The sequence below is a fragment of the Giraffa tippelskirchi genome, chromosome 3 (assembly GCF_054371585.1).
Source record: "Giraffa tippelskirchi isolate mGirTip1 chromosome 3, T2T-mGirTip1v1.2.pri, whole genome shotgun sequence".
Lineage (NCBI taxonomy): Eukaryota > Metazoa > Chordata > Mammalia > Artiodactyla > Giraffidae > Giraffa > Giraffa tippelskirchi.
The window spans coordinates 78202727-78215583 of NC_137277.1; the positions used below are offsets into that span (position 1 = coordinate 78202727).

General features: G+C 38.1%; 1 long non-coding RNA gene across 1 annotated transcript in view; it reads right to left on the reverse strand.

The window, feature by feature from the left end:
- Positions 1-1602: 1602 nt before the first annotated feature.
- LOC145542955 (uncharacterized) overlaps positions 1603-12857 on the reverse strand; it is a 36461-nt gene continuing 25206 nt past the window's right edge. The window contains exon 3 of the long non-coding RNA XR_014080309.1: positions 1603-2177. This is a non-coding gene — a long non-coding RNA (uncharacterized LOC145542955). The remainder of the gene's footprint in view (positions 2178-12857) is intronic.

The following is a 12857-nucleotide window of genomic DNA, read 5'->3' on the forward strand; positions in this document are numbered from 1 at the left end:
TGTTCAGTTCATTCTGAATCCGCCTGCAATGCAGGAGACCCCAGTTCATTTCGGGGTGGGGAAGATCTGGTGGAGAAGGGATAGGCTACCCACTCCAGTATTCTTGGGCTTCCCTGGTGGCTCAGCTGGTAAAGAATCCACCTGCAATGCAGGACACCTGGGTTCAATCTCTGGGGTTGGGATGATCCCCTGGAGAAGGGAGAGGCTACCCACACCAGCATTCTGGCCTGGAGAATTCCATGGACTGTATAGTCCGTGGGGTCTCAAAAAGTCAAACACTACTGAGAAACTTTCAGTTTCACTTTTTCAGTTCAGTTGCTCATTCATATCCGACTCTTGGCGACCCCATGGACTGCAGAATGCCAGGCCTCCCTATCCATCACCAACTCCTGGAGTTTGCTCAAACATGTCCATCAAGTCAGTGATGCCATCCAACCATCTCACCCTCTGTTGGCCCCTTCTCCTCCTGCCTTCAATCTTTCCCAGCATCAGGGTCTTTTCAAATGAGTCAGTTCTTCACATCAGGTGGCCAAAGTATTGGAGCTTCAGCATCAGTCCTTCCAATAAATATTCAGGACTGATTTCCTTTAGGACTGGTTGCATCTCCTTGCAGTCCAAGGGACTCTCAAGAGTCTTCTCCAATACCACAGTTCAAAAGCATCAATTCTTCGGTGCTCAGCTTTCTTTATAGTCCAATTCTCACATCCATACATGACCACTGGAAAAACCATAGGTTTGACTAGACAGACATTTGCCCATAAATTAATATATTTATATATATAAATATGTTTTAAAATATAAAATTTTTATATTTTATTATATCTAGAATTTCACTATATTATATTAATATTTAATATATCATATTTATAATTTTATTATATTTATAAAATATATTTATGTATTAATAGATTTACACAAAATAATTATATAAGGCTTCAAAAGAGAAGGAGCTTTTAAAAGGGTGGGTTTTAAAAGGAAGAACTGATGTATATAAGCAGAGAACAGTGGAAAGCATTCTAGTCAAGAAATAGGAAAACAAGAAAGGAGACAGTCTGCTTGTGTGTCTGGGGACAACAGTTTATTGCAAATTAAAATTAAAATGAATAACTTGTATGAGTTGCTAGGATTGCTTTAACGAAGTATCACAAACTGAGCGGCCTAAACAAAAGAAATGTATTGCCTCACATGGAGTCCAGAAGTCTGATACCAAGGTGTTGGCATAGCCATGCTCCCTCTGAAGGGACAAGCAAAACATCTGTTCCAGGGCTATCTTCTAGCTTCTGGTGTTTCTTGGCCGGTGGGAGCATTAACTCCAATCTGTACATAGTACTGTCCTTCTGGTAATACATCTGTGTGCAGATTTCCCCTTTTTATAAGGATATCAGTTACATGGATTAGCAGTCCTCTCTACTCCAGAATGACCTTCCCTTCACTATTTCATCTGCAATGATCCTATTCTCCCTGTTTCCAAATAAGGTCACATTTTGAGATCCTAGGAGTAGAGACTTCATCATACAACTTTTGAGGGGGACACAATTCAACCCAAATCAAAGCCCCAGGAGTCTACTGAGTCTGAAGGCAGTGGTGAGAATCTAAGTGATGTATTTTTCTTTCTTTCTGTTTTTCTTTGTGTCAGGAAACTGATGTGTTCCAGCAGATCTTTTAGAAAGATGTATCTAGTTGTAGTGGGCAACAGCAATTAAAGAGGCAATATAACCTAGAGGCAGAGACAAATTTTAGGCTGTTCAAGGGTTACAATCTAGTACATAGCCTACAAGGGGCAGCATGATCTGGTTACTCTACCTTGCCAAGCCTCAGGGCAGACTGCTTCTCTTTGTCCTTTATCCAAATGGTTTTGCCCCCCAGTATTCTAAATGCCCCAGGTTCCTTTTGCCTCAGGTTCTTTGAACATCTCGTTCTTTATGCCTAGATTGCTTCTCTGTTCCTTGAATAATTGGGGTTTCACAGGTGGCTCATTGGTAAAGAATCCACCTGCAATGCAGGAGACGCAGGAGATGTGGGCTTGATCTCTGGGTCAGGAAGATCCCGTGCAGGAGGAAATGGCAAGCCACTCCAGTATTCTTGCCTGAAAAATTCCATGGACAGAGGAGCCTGATGGTCTACAGTTCATAGGGTTGCAAAGAGCAGGACATGAGCGATTGAGCAGCAGCAGCAATCTAAGCAAAGAAGGAGAAAGTCAAAGCTAGTTCAAATGATTTCAAGTGTGAGAGAGCGATAGTACCACTGATAGAAACAAAGCTAGTGGCAGCTACATTTGGAGTCTCATTTTTGGTACTTTAAATGTCAGATGGATGCTGTGGGTCTCATGCTGGTTCCAAGAAACTAACAAACACTGCTGAGGGATGTGAGGTCATATTAATCTATTTGATCCTCATTTCTAATACTATATCTTCATAACCACTTTTCTAATGTGTATAAGTATTTATGATTAAAATATTCTTGTTTAGTTCAGATAATTTGGACAATAAAGAAAAATATAAAGAAGACCTGAAAAACTATGAGCACATGTCAAAACTGACTCGCTTACAATGAAAATACATAAATTGGTATAATATCTCTGGATGGCTGCTTGAAAATGCTACATAAAAAACTTACAAACAACAATATATGTCATATTTCTATGTTTAGGCATTTACTCAAAATAATCAAATACGTGTATAACATTTGTACAGAAGGATGCAATCTCTTTACATAGATACAACTGCTACATGGTTGAATTTCCTTCCAGTAATTTTTAAATATTGACTCTAATTGTATGAATAATTTAAAAATTCAGATCATACATACATATACTGCCTCAAACTCTACATTTTGCACCCTATCTTTGGTTATAACCATGTAATAGGTTATGTCCTAACAATTTAATAATTAGGATACTTACATTTTTTCTTTTATGAAGATGCTAGAACAAACATTACTTTATATAAATCTACTTTATCTAAAGGAGATGATCAGATGTGACCACAAAGTAGAATTTGTGCCTTTAAAAATTCTTGATACATTATCAGTATCTTCTCTGACCACAATGCTATGAGACTAGATATTAACTAAAGGAAAAAAATGGCAAAAAACACAAACTCATGGAGGTTAAACAAAACATTACTAAATAGCAAAGAGGTTACTGAAGAAATAAGAAAAGAGATCAAAAGATTCCTAGGAACAAATGACAATGAAAACCTATGGGACTCGGCAAAAGCAGTTCTAAGATGAAGGTTTACAGCAATACAATCATACCTATAGAAGCAAGAAAAGCATTGAATAGACAGCCTAACTCTACATCTAAAGCAGCTGGAGAAAGAAGAACAAAAAACCCCCAAAGTCAGCAGAAAGAAGGAGATCATAAAAATCAGAGCAGAAATAAGTGAAAAAGAAATGAAGGCAACAATAGCAAAGATTAATAAAAGTAAAAGCTGATTCTTTGAGAAGATAAACAAAATTGACAAACCACTAGCCAGACTCACCAAGAAAAAAAGAGGAGAAAAATGAAATCAGTAAAATTATAAATGAAAAATGAGAGGTTACAACAGACAACACAGAAATACAAAGGATCATAAGAGAATATTATGAGCAACTGTATGCTAATAAAATGGACAACTTCGAGGAAATGGACAGATACTTAGAAAAGATCAGCCTCCCAAGACTGAACCAGGAAGAAATAGAAATGAACAACCCAATTACAAACACTGGAATTGAAACAGTGATCAAAAATCTCCCCCAAAACAAAAGCCCAGGGCCAGATGGCTTCACAGGGGAATTCTATTAAACATTTAGAGAAGAGATAATGCCTATTTTTCTGAAACTCTTTCAAAAAATTTCAGAGAAAGGAACACTTCCAAACTGATTCTACGAGGCCACAATCACCCTGATACCAAAACCAGGAAAAGACAACACGAAAACAGAAAATTAGAGGCCAATATCACTGATGAACATAGATGCAAAAATCCTCAACAAAATTCTAGTAAAAAGAATCCAACACCACTTTAAAAAGCTCGTATACCATGATAAAGTCACATTTATTCAATATACACAATGCAAGGATTCTTCAATATACACAAATCAATCAATGTGATACACCATATCAACAAACTGAAAGATAAAAACCATATGATCATCTCAATAGATGCAGAAAACACCTTTGACAAAATGCAGCATCCATTTATGATAAAAATGCTTCAAAAAATGGGCATAGAAGGAACATACTGCAACATAGTAAAGGCCATATATGAAAAGCCCACAGCAAACATTATTCTCAGTGATGAAAAACTAAAAGCTTTCCCTCTAAGATTAGGAAAAAGACAAGGGTGTCCACTCTCACCACTATTATTCAACATAGTTTTGGAAGTCCTAGCTATGGCAATTAGAGAAGAAAAAGAAATAAAAGGAATCCAGATTGGAAAACAAGAAGTAAAACCCCCACTATTTGCAGATGACATGATACTACACATAGAAAACCCAAAAGAAACTATCAGTAAATTACTAGAGCTAATCAACAAATTCAGCAAAATCACAGGATACAAGGTCAATACACAGAAATCACTTGCACTCCTATATACTAACAATGAAAAATCAGAAAGAGAAATTAAGGAATCAATACCATTCACTATTGTAATAAAAAGAAAAAAAACCTAAGGAAACAAAAGACCTGTATATGGAAAACTATAAGACACTGATAAAAGAAATCAAAGATGACATAAACAGATGGAGAGATATTCCATCTTCCTGGGTAGGAAGAATCAATATTGTAAAAATGACTATACTATCAAATGCAATCTACAGATTCAATGCAATCCTTATCAAATTACCAATGGCTTTTTTTCACAGAACTAGAACAAAAAGTTTCACAATTCGCATGGAAACCCAAAAGGCCCCAAATAGCCAAAGCAGTCTTGAGAAAGAAGAGTGGAGCTGGAGGTATAAACCTTCCTGACTTCGGACTATACTAGAAAGCTATAGTCATCAAGGCAGTATGGTACTGGCACAAAAACAGAAATATAGACCAATGGAACAAGATAGAGAAGCCAGAGATAAACCCATGTACCTATGGGTACCTTATTTTTGACAAAGGAGGCAACAGTATACAATGGGGCAAAGACAGATCTTCAATAAGTGGTGCTGGGAAAACTGGATAGCTATGTGCAAAGAATGAAATTAGGTCATATTATGCCATACACAAAGATAAACTCAAAATGAATTCAAGACCTAAATGTAAGAACAGAAACTATTAAACTCTTAGAGGAGAACATAGGCAGAACACAGGGGAACAAAAATCAAAGCAAGATCTTCTGTGACCCACCTCCTAGACTAATGGAAATAAAAACAAAAATAAACATGTGGGATCTAATTAAGCTTAAAACCTTTTGCACAGCAAAAGAAACTACAAACAAGGTGAAAAGACAACCCTCAGAATGGGAGAAAATAATAGCAAGGGAAACAACTGATAAAGAATTAATTTCCAAAATACACAAACAGCTCATAAAATTAAATACCAGAAGAGCAAACAACCCAATCAAAAGTGGGAAACGGACCTGAAGAGACATTTTTCCAAAGAAAACATGCAGATGGCTAATGAGCACATGAAAAGATGCTCAACGTCACTCATTATTAGAGAAATGCAAATCAAAACTACAACGAGATGTCACCTCACACCAGTCAGAACGGCCATCATCAAAAAGTCTATGAACAATAAATGCTGGAGAGTATAGTTTAGTTCACTTCAGTTGCTCAGCTGTGTCTGACGTCTTGTGACCCCATGGACTGCAGCACGCCAGGCCTCCCTGTCTATCACCAACTCCCAGAGTTTACTCAAACTCATGTCCATTGAGGCTGTGATGCCATCCAACCATCTCATCCTTTATCATTGCCTTCTCGTCCCGCCTTCAATCTTTCCCAGCATCAGGGTCTTTTCAAATGAGTCAGTTCTTCGCATCAGGTGGCCAAAGTATTGCACTTTCTGCTTAAACATCAGTCCTTCCAATGAATATTTGGGACTAATTTCCTTTAGGATGGATTGGTTGGATCTCCTTGCAGTTCAAGGAACTCTCAAGAGTCTTCTCCAACACCACAGTTCAAAAGCACCAATTTTTGGTACTCAGCTTTCTTTATAGACCACCTCTCACATCCATACAGGACAACTGGAAAAAACCATAGCTTTAACTAGACGGACCTTTGTTGGCAAAGTAATGTCTCTGCTTTTTAATATGCTGTTTAAGTTGATCACAGCTTTTCTTTCAAGGAACAAGTGTCTTCTAATTTCATGGCTGCAGTCACCATCTGCAGCGATTTTGGAGCCCCCCAAAATAAACTCTGTCACTCTTTCTATTGCTTCCCATCTATTTGCCATGAAGTGATGGGACCTGATGCCATGATCTTAGTTTTCTGAATGTTCAGTTTTAAACCAACTTTTCACTCTCCTCTTTCATTTTCATCAAGAGGCTCTTTAGTCCCTCTTCACTTTCTGCCATAACGGTGGTGTCATCTGCATTTCTGAGGTTATTGATATTTCTCCCAGCAATCTTGATTCCGGCTTGTGCTTCTTCCAGCCCAGCGTTTCTCATGATGTACTCTGCATATAAGTTAAATAAGCAGGGTGACAATATACAGCCTTGACGTACTCCTTTCCCAGTTTGGAACCTGTCTGTTGTTCCATATCGGGTTCTAACTGTTGCTTCCTGACCTGTATACAGGTTTCTCAGGAGGCAGGTCAGGTGGTCTGGTATTCCCATCTCTTTCCGAATTTTCCACAGTTTATTGTGATCCACACAGTCAAAGGCTTTGTCATAGTCAATAAAGTAGAAATAGATGTTTTCCTGGAACTCTCTCGCTTTTTCAATGATCCAGCGGATATTGGCAATTTGATCACTGGTTTCTCTGCCTTTTCTAAATCCAGCTTGAACATCTGGAAGTTCACAGTTCACCTACTGTTGAAGCTTGGCTTGGAGAATTTTGAGTATTACTTTGCTAGCATGTGAGATGAGTGTAATTGTGCAGTAGTTGGAGCATTCTTTGGCATTGCCTTCCTTTGGGATTGGAAAGAATGCTGACCTTTTCCAGTCCTGTGGCCACTGCTGAATTTTCCATATTTGCTGGTACATTGAGTGCAGCACTTTCACAGCATTATTTTTAGAATTTGAAATAACTCAACTGGAATTCCATCACCTCCACTAGATTTGTAGTGATGCTTCCTAAGGCCTACTTGACTTCACATTCCAGGATGTCTGGCTGTAGGTGAGTGATCACACCATCATGATTATCTGGGTCATGAAGATCTTTTTCGTATGGTTCTTTTGTGTATTTGCCACCTCTTCTTAATATCTGCTGCTTCTGTTACATCCATACCATTTCTGTCCTTTATTGGGCCCGTCTTTGGATGAAAAGTTCCCTTGGTATCTCTAATTTTCTTGAAGAGTCCTCTAGTCTTTCCCATACTATTGTTTTCCTCTATTTCTTTGCACTGATAACTGAAGAAGGCTTTCTTATCTCTCCTTGCCATTCTTGGAAACTCTGCATCAAGTGGGTATATCTTTCCTTTTCTCCTTTGCCTTTCACTTCTCTTCTCTTCACAGCTATTTGTAAGGCCTCCTCAGACAACCATTTTGCCTTTTTGCATTTCTATTTCTTGGGGATGGTCTTGATCCCTGCCTCCCATACAGTGTCACAAACCTCCATCCATAGTTCTTCAGGTACTCTGTCTATCAGATCTAATCCCTTGAATCTATTTCTCACTTCCACTGTATAATCACAAGGGGTTTGATTTAGGTCATACCTGAATGGTCTAGTGGTTTGCCCTACTTTATTCAATTTAAGTCTGAATTTGGCAATAAGGAGTTCATGATCTGAGCCACAGTCAGCTCCCGGTCTTGTTTTTGCTGACTGTATAGAGCTTCTCTATCTGCAGCTGCAAAGAATATATATAATCAATCTGATCTCGGTATTGACCATCTGGTGATGTCCATGTGTAGAGTCGTCTCTTGTGTTGTTGGAAGAAGGTGTTTACTATGACCAGAGCGTTCTCTTTGCAAAACTTTATTAGCCTTTGCCTTGCTTCATTCTGTACTCCAAGGCCAAATTTGCCTGTTATTCCAGATATCTCTTGACTTCCTACTTTTGCATTCCAGTCCCCTATAATAAAAAGGACATCTTTTTTGGGTGTTAGTTCTAGAAGGTCTTGTAGGTGTTCATAGAACAGTTCAAATTCAGCTTCTTCTACATTACTGGTTGGGGCATAAACTTGGATTACTGTGATATTGAATGGTTTGCCTTGGAAATGAACAGAGATCATTCTGTTGTTTTTGAGATTGCATCCAAGTACTGCATTTCAGAGTCTTTTGTTGACTATAATGGCTACTCCATTTCTTCTAAAGGTTTCTTGCCCACAGTAGTAGATATAATGGTCATCTGAGTTATGCTGGAGAGGGTGTGGATAAAGGGAAATACTCTTGCATAGCTGGTGGGAATGTAAACTGATACAGCCACTATGGAAGATGGTGTGGAGACTGCTTAAAAAGCTAGGAATAGAACCACCATATGACCCAGCATTCCCACTCCTAGGCGTATACCGTGAAGAAATAAAAACTGAAAAGGCATATGTACCCCAATATTCACTGAAGCACTATTTACAATAGCTAGAACATGGAAGAAACTTAGATGTCTATTGACAGAAGAATGGATAAAGAAGCTGTGGTACATATATACAATGGAATACTATTCAGCCATAAAAAGGAGCACACTTGAATCTGTTCTAGTGAGGTGGATGAAACTAGAGCCCAGTATTCAGAGTGAAGTAAGTCAGAAAGAGATATATAAATATCGTATACTATACATATGTATGGAATCTGAAGAGATGGCACTGATGAATTTGTTTTCAGGGTAGCAATGGAGAAACAGACATAGAGAACAGACCTATGGACAAGGTGGGAGGAGAGGAGGAAGGAAGGGCAACGTATGGAGAGAGTAACAGAAATTTACAATACCATGTATAAAACAGATATGCAATGGGAATTTGCTGTATGACTAAGGGAACTCAAATATGGGCTCTGTGACAGGCTGAATGATGGGGTGGGGAGGGAGATGGGAGGGAGGTTTGGGAGGGAGGGGACTAGGGTGTACCTATGGCTGATTCTCGTTGATGTATGACAGAAAATCACTGTGAAGCAATTATCTTTCAATTAAAAAATTAAAAAATAATTCTTGATACATTAGCAAATATTCTTTCAAATAGTTGAACCAACTTATATTCTCACTACCAGGATATAACATTTTACAGTGACACCAAATTCTGGCAAAGTTTAAAGCTACCTCTGATTAGATCTAGGTGACTCACTGCGTCCATTTAATGCCAAGCAGGCATTTTGTCTAGGCTTCATAAAGGAGACAAGGAAAGGAGGTCCTCATTATTTATCGATGTTTAGTGACACAAATTTTAGGATAAATCGATTTAAACTAATGTAATAAGTATTTCAGTCTATTTACATTGAGTTAATTTGAACTGCTACTCAAATTAACTTTAACTAATTAATTAATTAAATTATTAATTTGAATTGAATTTCCCTGATGCTGGGAAACATTGAGGGCAGAAGGAGAAGAGGGCAGCAGAAGATGAGATGCCTGGATGGCATCACTGATGTAATGGACATGAACTTGGGCAAACTTTGGAGATGGTGAGGGACAGAGAGGCCTGGAGTGTTGTAGTCCATCACGCTACAAAGAATTGGACAAACTGGGCAACTGAACAACAATGACAATTTGAATTACATATAAATTGCATATATAAATATAGAACTAACATCTATCTTGGAAATGTCTTCTTACCCTCCACTTTTATTTTTTAGGGAATCATTAAGTTTTCTGTTTTAACATTTTATTTATTCATTTTCAGATGTTCTGGGCCTTTGTTGCAGTGTGTGCTTTTCTCAGATTGCAGAGAGTGAGGGCTACTCCTTAACTGTGGTGTGTGGGCTTCTCACTGTGGTCACTTCTCTTGCTGTGATGCACAGGCTCAGTAATTGCAGCTCCCAGGCTCTAGAGCACAGACTCAGTAGTTATGGCCACAGGCTTAGCTGCTCAGCAACATGTGGGATCTTTCCAGATTAGGGATTGAACTTGTGTCTCCTGCATTGGCAGGCAGACTCTTCACCACTGAGCCACCAGGGAAGCCCATCGTTTAGCTTTTGATTGAGACCTTATAGCTCTATATGTGTGATATGTGAATATCAGCATCTTAACCACATAGTCATCCCTTGATATCTGTGAGAGATAAGTTCCAGGACTCAGTCACCCCAAGGATACCAAAGTCTGAGGATACTTAAGTCCCTTATATAAAATGGTATAGTATTTGTATATATCCCACACACATCCTCCTGTATACTTAATCATTTCTAGATTATTTATAATAGCTAATGCAATGTAAATTCTGTGTAAATAGTTGTAAATACAATGTAAATGCTATGTAAATAGTTGTTGGCATAGGGCAAATTTAAGTTTTGCTTTTTGGAATTTTTCAGGTTTTTTTTTCCTGAATATTTTTAATCCATGGTTGGTTGAATTCTCAGATGTGAAGCTTGGGCATTCGGAGGGCTGACTGTATATGTTGGTCTTTCCTTGATTCCCCTCTTCTCTCTGGTGTATTTAGAGGTGGATTCACCAGTATTAACAGTTATGAAAAGGAAAATATTCTGAGAACATTTTTCTTCCTAAACAGGAATTCAGAATAAATAAGCCATGCTCAAACATATTATGCAAGGGCTGTTCTCCAATGAACTCTTACATTTTACATCATAGATGTTTTTAAACTGGGAGTATAACTTATTGCATTGCATTTGCTGCACTAGAAACTACGAAAAGCCTCTTTGCAGAGACAGATGAGGATCCCATTTTCTAGAGTAGAGATAAGTAATGTTGAGCAATTTAGAGAAAAGATCTCTATTTCTCTTGTAAAAATTCTGTTCTGAAATGGAGAAAAAACATTAAAAGACAAACAAAAATAGACAAAAACAGAATGGAAACTGAAGATTACCCTAGAAAAGCAGCAGAACCAGGAAGAGCAAAATGTAATTACCTCAAAGTGGCAGGTAACTCTGAAATTCAAATGATTAAGTTGAAAATTCCTTTATATTTGATTGTTTCAACTAATATAGTTTCACAATTTTTAAATTACGTCTTTTCTCCCTCCTCAGACACTACAAAAATTAATCCTACATTGACAAAAAGCTTTTATGTGAACATCAATGAGGAGTGCTTTTTTTCTGCATGGATGAAGACATTTGGCTTAGAAATTTGATTAGTCATACATGTTTGGAAGCAGCTTATATGTAATACAATGGTTTCCACTTAAACATGAGGTTGTGATTATATACATCTTTGCAGATGTGAAATTTAAATTTAACAACATTTACCGAGTGGCATAATAGATTATTTAAAAACTCTTAGCAGAGTGAACTGTACTTCTCTATTTTAAGACTTTTTCATAAATATTAAGATTTCATCAGCAGAGCCAACTCTCTCCTTTTTTTGTTTTTTCCTTTTGGCTGTGCTGTGTGGTATGTGGGATCTTAGTCCCCCAACCAGGGATCGAACCCATGCCCCTGAAGTGGAAGCATGGAGTCTTAACCACTGGACTGCCAGGGAAATCTCCTCTATCCAGTTTTTGATACATCCTTTAAATGAGCGGGGTAAGTGCTACCTTTTGCCCAAACAATATTTATTTTCCCCCTTCACTCTTACTAACAAATTCTCATTTTTCTCAAAGCAACAAAGTGCATCACTAAAAACACTGGCCTCCTGAGGTTGCCTGGTATCCTCAGTAGGCAATGTGACACACTTCTGGCCAAAGGCAAGCAGAAGTCTGCTGAGATAGTGCTCTCTTAAGACAGATACCATTCCTTCACCCTTTCATCTTATTCTTTCCTGAAACTCAGAAGTGAAGTATGGGGGTGCAAGAACCATCTTACAACCATGAGACAACAAGTGTGATGAGTATGGCTAGATGGTAGAAGACAAAAATGGAAGGAGCCTGGGTCCTTGACATTGTCACTGTGTATCACCATGTCCAAGCCCTAAATTGCTTATAGCTAGCCTGTTTTATCATGACATGAAAAAACTCTTCCATTTAAGCCACTGTAGTAGAGGTGTCTATTATTTGCAGCTATGCGCATTTTAAACCTCATATAGTGACCATTTCTTTTACAAATCCTTTGCCCTTTTCTGCTGAGGCGAGTAGTGCCAAGTACTTAAAAAGTGGGAGGAGAGGAAAGCAGGGAGGAAAGCAGGGAGGGAGGGAAGGAAAGAGAGAGAGAGAAGTATTTTAGTGAAATACTCCCTTACAGTTTGTAAATAGCCACTGCTCCAAGCCTTCCAAGTGCCAGACCCTTGCCCCAGTGGCCTTGGTTATTCCCTGAGACATACTGGACTTCTCAAAACCCAGCATGAACCCCAGGTCAGTGTCAGGCACAGCAAGATGCCTCTAGAACCTTGCTCCCTAGAGGCCCTACATCCTTTCAAATAGGCCTTTCTCAAGCTTTAAGGTTGTTAAGTATTTTGAATGTCATCTCAGATAAACCATTACTTATTCATAAGGATAGTATCAATATTTTATATATCTTAAATGGTAATAGTATATACTACATAATTTCCTTTTACTCATTTTTCTTATAGAAAACTTTAAGATGTCCCCTCTCTTTCAGTTTTAACTAGATATCCATGAAATCTTCTTTATGGCAGATAATCTGGATAATAAGAGTCTTTTGTTCAGTTCTGAATTTATCAATGTTTTTCTGATTTTCTGTATCCAAGGTTATTTAATCTTATGCTCCAGAGACCTGTACATTGGTCAGGCCTCTTGA